Below are 7936 nucleotides of genomic sequence, written 5' to 3' on the forward strand. Positions count from 1 at the left end.
AAAGGACTTTTTAACGAACAAGATGAGCTGTATTATACGATAAATGTATTCGTTACCAGCACGCAAAAACTATTAAAACGGGAGCAATCTCTCTCTCTCTCTCTCTCTCTCTCTCTCTCTCTCTTCTTTTAATATAAGGTAATGTATATAAAGATATATATATATATATATATATAGTATACACACACACATATATATATATATATATATTTATCTATATATATACATGTATATATACTATAAATATATATATATATATATATGGGGTTATACATATAATATATATAATATAATATAATATATATATATATATATATATTTATATATACACATATATATGGATATATATTTATATCTATATATATAATTATATATATATATATATATATATACTATAAATCCTAACCGACCTCCTAACCCTACTGTACAATCAACACACAACACCACCAGCAGCCAAGTGGAGAAACGCCTCACGGAGAAATACGTCATGGAGTAACGCCTCACGGCCACCTTTCCGCGAATCCTCCTTATCAATCGATATTGTCCTCACGCAAATGACATTTTAATCCTTGTTAATAACTGTAATTGACCCGGGATAAGCCCCTAACAGAATCATCTGGCCGAGGGCCGTGAGCGGAAAAAGGGGGGAATTATGTTGGACAACGTTACGTGTGATGGGACAAAAACAGACACGAATTTTCGTATCCTTGGAAATGATGGCTGGGAGTGGGAGTATTTAAGAGTGGTTTTGTAGAAGGTGGTGTGTATATATATACTGTATACTATAAATGTATATATGTATATATATACTATATATATATATATAAATATATATATATATACATATATACATATGTAATGTTTTAAAGTAAAAACAAACCCACATATACAGTATATGTATATATAAAGTAATAATTACATGTATGAACACACGAATATTTATATATATATATATATATATATATATGTGTGTGTGTGTGTGTATGTATATATACACATTAGAGAGAGAGAGAGAGAGAGAGAGAGAGAGAGAGAGAAATTAAAATGGTTTGTAACAGCCTTAGGATAGTGATCCTACAAGCAACAGAATATATATTATCGTATAATTTCTACATATTCAAATTTGACGGGTTGAATGAGCAATAAAAATAAATATTGATGTAAGACCTGGAAAAAGGAGAGAAAAAAATCATATTACAGGATATGAATGGTGGAATAAGAAAAGAAAAATAGATTTGGGTATACTGGGGATATGGGGAGATGTATGGAGGTCATATATTTGGAGAAGGGAATGTAGATGGCGTGTATGTGCTGGAATGGAAGAAAGTCTGGAATTATTGCGTGTGAACGTCTGTTTTGTGATGGAAGAGACAGATCTGAATTAATGTTATTTTAATCAATAGGATTTTGTGATATAAAGTAAGTTCCTGATGGATATTAAGTCAGAGGTGTTGAAAATATCTTTAATAAAATAGGGAATCTTGAGATATATAAGTCATTTAGATGAAGACTTGACGTTAGAATAGATTTAAGAGTTGGTAGCGTGATAAGAGTAGAAATTGAATAAAATGTGTTAAAGATGAGGAAAAACTTAAGTATTGTTGAAATGATTAGGTAAAGAGCTCAGAACATGTTTGCATGTGTGTGTGTGTTTTAATGTACAACAGTAGGAGAAGAAAAAGAATAATAGGGATATGAGAGCAAACTAAAGCAGTGGATATTCTAACATGTAAATATATATACTGTGTGTATAATATATATATATATATATATATACATATATATATATATATATTGTATATATATATATATATACAAATATATATTGTATATATGTATATATATATACAATATATATATAATATATATACAATATATATAATATATATAAATATATATTGTATATATATATATATATATATACACAATATATATATATATATATACACACACAATATATATATATATATATTATATATAATATATATATATACATATACATATATATATATATACATATATATATATATATATATATATGTATACATAAACTCTCGTGTGTACATTATAGACTCAAGTATCAACGTTTCCCCACGAGAAATATATGAGTTGCAGGTAAGTCGTTAACAACCACAATAACAACTTCGAAACGAAAACTAAACTTGATTAAAACCACTTTATTTCAAATTAAAGTGTTGAAAACAATATCCCTCATTTAGCATATTAGCATATATTTATTCAGATTAATATTTCAGTTGTCTTTATTACACAATTAAAGAGGGAGTGTGGTTTTAATAATGCAATGCATATGCAAAATTAAAAAAAAACATTAAATTGTAGCTGTCAGTATGGAGAATTCAACTTTGGTTATTATGGCAAGGGCGAATAGAGTCAAGTTTAATGTTTATTAGAGATCTCTCTCGTGGTAGCTATTTTGTCTCCATTTCATACAATGCAGTATAGATAATCAAAAGAAAATCAATTATTTCTAACACTTAAAATATTCATGTATATACATATATATATATATATATATATATATAATATATATATATATATATACATATACATGCATGCGTTTACCTACTGTATGTATATGTAAATATGAGTAAAAATATTGACAGATGTGCCACATACTGCATACTGTGCATGTGTAGGTGTATGAAATAATTAATGCTGTGGAGGGTTTCCTGCACAAGATTGATTGATTGATTTAAATTTTCAGGCATTCTGACATCTAAGGTTGCTGCACAAGAAGTTCATCCATGATCTAGTGAGGTGAGTGTGTATATATATATATATATATATGTGTGTGTATACATATATATATATGTATATATATGTATGTGTATATATATATGTATATATATACATAAATATATATATATATATATATATATGACACATACCAGAGCACTAATACTGATTTCAATTAATGGAAAGTAAAATAAAACGATAACAATGAACACCAAAACAAATACTTTAATAAAAAACCTATAAATATGATGAATTTCATGCTTTTATATTTTAATAAACACCTAGCATGAAGGAAAGGAACATTTCTTTCAAAGAACCCTTGATTTAAATTTACTTCACAATGCCCTCTTCATTTTTTCTTTAAAGAAATTTAACAGGTTTGTCTATTTTGGAACTTTGTATATTTAACATCAATATGAAATCAGAGTATCATAAATATAATTTGAATTCACAAAAGCTTCGTCTACTTATGAGCTTAATATATTTAACGTCAATATAATATCAGCAGTATTATATATATATATATATATATATATATTGAATTTACATAATTAGTCATATATTTATCTAAGTCAGCGTTATCAGCATCATCATCGTTATTAAACTGAATTTCAATCATTGATCATAAAACTGTGCCAAAAAAAAAAAAATTATATTTCATTACATACAACTGAAACGTTTAAGTTAAAATTACAAATGAAAATATGAACTGAACTTTCACATCGAAAAAATTATTCATTTCGAAACATTTACTTCATATTAATATTTCATAAAATCAATCCAAACCTCAGATATAACCCCTCCCCCCCCCACAAAAAAAAAAAAAAAACATTTAATCAAACACAAGTTTAAAATCCATGACTAGCAACAACAGTTTGCGTGTTTTAAGGTTTTAAATTTGTTGTGGCCTGATTGGTAACGTCTCTGCCTGGTGTTTGCCAGACGGGGGTTCGAGTCCCGCTCAGACTCGTTAGTGTCGTTTAGTGTTTGCAACCTTACCATCCTTGTGAGCTAAGGTAGGGGGGTTTGGGGGAGCATATAGGTCTATCTGTTGAGTCATCAGCAGCCATTGCCTGGCCCTCCCTGATCATATATATATATATATGGTCAGTCTCTAGGGCATTATCCTGCTTGGTAGGGCAATGTCACGATCCCTTGCCTCTGCCATACATGAGCGAGGAGGCTTGGGCGCTGATCATATATATATATATATATATATATATATGGTCAGTCTCTAGAGCATTGTCCTGCTTGATAGGGCAATGTCACTGTTGTGTCTCTGCCATTCATGAGCGACCTTTAAACCTTTAAACAGACTCACCGCGCAAAAATCTTCAAATTCGTGATACTGCCATGCCTTTTATAATAGGGTCCCCTAGCAATTAGGGGGTTGTAACTCCGTTTATGAATATATATATAGTAATCCTGCACCCTACTAAAATGAGGGTTACGTCCAGCAGGGCGACAGGGGAACGCGATTTTGAGGGTTAATAGGCACGGTTTATATACATCTGTTTTCCCTCACATTCGAGAGAGGTATGTTTGTATGTGTGTGTTTGTGCATTCGGTGGGTGTAAATGCGACAGTGTGTAGTTTTAAATAGTTTTCTCTCCTGTAAATGTTTCTGTGTGTGTGTTTGAGTTTAAGCATTCAATGGGTGTAAATGCAACATTGTGTAGTTTTAAATAGTTTTCTCTTCTGAAAATGTCTGTGTGTGTGTGTGTTTGAGTTTGTGCATTCGGTGGGTGTACATGCGACAGTGTGTAGTTTTAAATTGTTTTCTCTCCTTTAAATGTTTCTGTGTGTGTGTTTGAGTTTGTGCATTCGGTGGGTGTAAATGCAAGTGTGTAGTTTTAAATAGTTTTCTCTCCTGTAAATGTTTGTGTGTGTGTGTTTGAGTTTGTGCATTCAATGGGTGTAAATGCGACAGTGTGTATTTTTACATACTTTTCTCTCCTGTAAATGTTTCTGTGTGTGTGTGTGTGTGTGTGTGTGAGTTTGTGCATTCAGTGGGTGTAAATGCGACAGTGTGTAGTTTTAAATAGTTTTCTCTCCTGTAAATGTTTCTGTGTGTGTGTGTTTGAGTTTGTGCACTCAGTGGGTGTAAATGCGACAGTGTGTAATTTTACACAGTTTTCTCTCCTGTAAATGTTTCTGTGTGTGTTTGAGTTAGTGCATTCAATGGGTGTAAATGCGACAGTGTGTAGTTTTAAATAGTTTTCTCTCCTGTAAATGTTTCTGTGTGTGTTTGAGTTAGTGCATTCAATGGGTGTAAATGCGACAGTGTGTAGTTTTAAACAATTTTCTCTCCTGTAAATGTTTTTGTGTGTGTGTGTGTGTTTGAGTTTGTGCATTCGGTGGGTGTAAATGCGACAGTGTGTAGTTTTAAATAGTTTTCTCTCCTGTAAATGTTTCTGTGTGAGTTTGAGTTTGTGCATTCAGTGGGTGTAAATGCGACAGTGTGTAGTTTTAAATAGTTTTCTCTCCTGTAAATGTTTGTGTGTGTGTGTTTGAGTTTGTGCATTCAATGGGTGTAAATGCGACAGTGTGTAGTTTTAAATAGTTTTCTCTCCTGTAAATGTTTGTGTGTGTGTGCTTGAGTTTGTGCATTCAGTGGGTGTAAATGCGACAGTGTGTAGTTCTAAATTGTTTTCTCTCCTGTAAATGTTTGTGTGTGTGTGTTTGATTTTGTGCATTCAGTGGGTGTAAATGCAACATTGTGTATTTTTACATAGTTTTCTCTCCTGAAAATGTCTGTGTGTGTGTTTGAGTTTGTGCATTCAATGGGTGTAAATGCGACAGTGTGTAGTTTTAAACAATTTTCTCTCCTGTAAATGTTTCTGTGTGTGTGTGTTTGAGTTTGTGCATTCGGTGGGTGTAAATGCGACAGTGTGTAGTTTTAAACAATTTTCTCTCCTGTAAATGTTTCTGTGTGTGTGTGTTTGAGTTTGTGCATTCGGTGGGTGTAAATGCGACAGTGTGTAGTTTTAAATTGTTTTCTCTCTTATAAATGAACAAGAGAAATAGTGATGATGCACCGGGGGGGGGGGGATACATCTGCAGTGTGGATTTTATATAGATCTTAACTTTGTAAATAAACAGAAATCAAAATATACATTATGGAATTATGACAAATTACTAGTCTGAGTCATATTTTAGGTTATGTAAATAATAATAACAATAATAATAATAATAATAATAAAAATAATCATAATAATAATAATAATAATAATAATAATAATAATAATAATAATAATAATTACTATTTTAACTGGCAAACCAATAATAGGGGGCTTTTAAAACACGCCAGTTTCAACAAAGACATCAAATTCTAATCTGCAAACTGATTTATATGAGAGTAATAACTGTATCTTGTGTGTGTGTGTATATATATATATATATATATATATATATATATATATATATATATATATATATATATATATATATATATATATATATATATATTTACACACACATATATATATATATAAGTGTATACATACATACTTTTTTATTTACTTATATATATATATACATATATATATATATATGTGTGTGTGTGTGTGTGCGTGTGTGTAGGTGTCAATGTGCTTTCCATATCACTTCTAGCGAAGAAAAATAAACTACAATAACAACAATAATAATAAAAATAATAATAATAATAATAATAATAATAACAATCATTATTCGTTTACAAAATTAATAAAACAAATGAGCTCTCTAAATAGAATAAAACAAAAAAATACTATTACAAAAACGGAAATATGACAAGATAAAACGTAACGATATTGATATTCATCCTGCCACTCATAAATAAGGTCGTGACCTGTTTTCGTTAGTATATATTGTATATAAATCCAAACAATAATACCATACAATTATACATTTGAATACTTTTGGCTAGGCAGGTCTATCATGAGATAGTGAGCGAAGTGGCTGGTAAGTACTTGAAGAGAGGAAAGGTAAGTGCAGGCGATGTATACTGAAAATAATAAAACGTATCAAACTTAAATAATTATGCTGCTTGTTGGCTTATACATTGAATTCCATTTTTAACACAAATAGTATGTATGTATGCAGGTATATATATATATATATATATATATATATATATATATATATATATATATATATATATATATATGTGTGTGTGTGTGTATGTGTGTGTGTGTGTGTGTTTGTGTATGTGTGTCTGTGTGTTTGTGTGTAACTGCGTGTGTACAGTACATACGTGCCTGTGTCTGTACACGCAAGCAAGCATTTATTTCGCAAGCAAGCATTTATTTTATATACAAAAATGATTTTCTTCACAGGAATCAAAGGGAATATAACCTTCTTTATACCTCACACTCATCCCTCTCTTCTTCCCACCCTCCCTTCCCCATTTATCATAATTCCCTCATCCCCTCCATAACTACTCTCCTTCACATCCCACACCTGACCCCCTCCCTTCCCCCTCCCTCGGGGGGAGGGAGGGCCTTCCAAAATCATGCCGATCGCGTCGCCACCAAGACCCGATATCCGGCATAATGAAATACCTGGCTGCATATTCCGTGTGCAACATGAGCTCGCGTTGCAAAAGCGAGTTAAATATAATGCAAGCTGTGTTGCACACCGCTTGATTGGGGCTGACAGGTGTCAAGGGGTCAAGGGAGAGCTCTCTCTCTCTCTCTCTCTCTCTCTCTCTCTCTCTCTCTCTCTCTCTCTCCTCACCATGACGCTCAACGTTTTCTGATAAACCTTTTTAATATTTATTTTACAAAAGCAATGACTCCCAGAGCAGTATGGACATAAGGTCAAGTCTCTCTCTCTCTCTCTCTCTCTCTCTCTCTCTCTCTCTCTCTCTCTCTCTCACCATGAGGTTTAGAGATTTCTGGTACCTTTTTAATATTTATTTTGAAAATAACAACTCAAAAGCAATGACTCCTACTGTAGAGCAGTAAGGACATAAGGTCAAGTCTCTCTCTCTCTCTCTCTCCCTCTCTCTCTCTCTATCCATGAGGTTTAATGTTTTCTGCTTCGTATTTTAATCGTAAGCCTTTTTAATATTTATTTTTAAAATAATAACTGTAAAGCAATGACTCCTAGAGCAGTAAGGACATAAGGAGGTTACCTCTCTCTCTCTCTCTCTCTCTCTCTCTCTCTCTCTCTCTCTCCTCTCTCTCTCTCTCACCAA

The sequence above is a fragment of the Palaemon carinicauda genome, unplaced genomic scaffold, assembly GCF_036898095.1.
Source record: "Palaemon carinicauda isolate YSFRI2023 unplaced genomic scaffold, ASM3689809v2 scaffold659, whole genome shotgun sequence".
Lineage (NCBI taxonomy): Eukaryota > Metazoa > Arthropoda > Malacostraca > Decapoda > Palaemonidae > Palaemon > Palaemon carinicauda.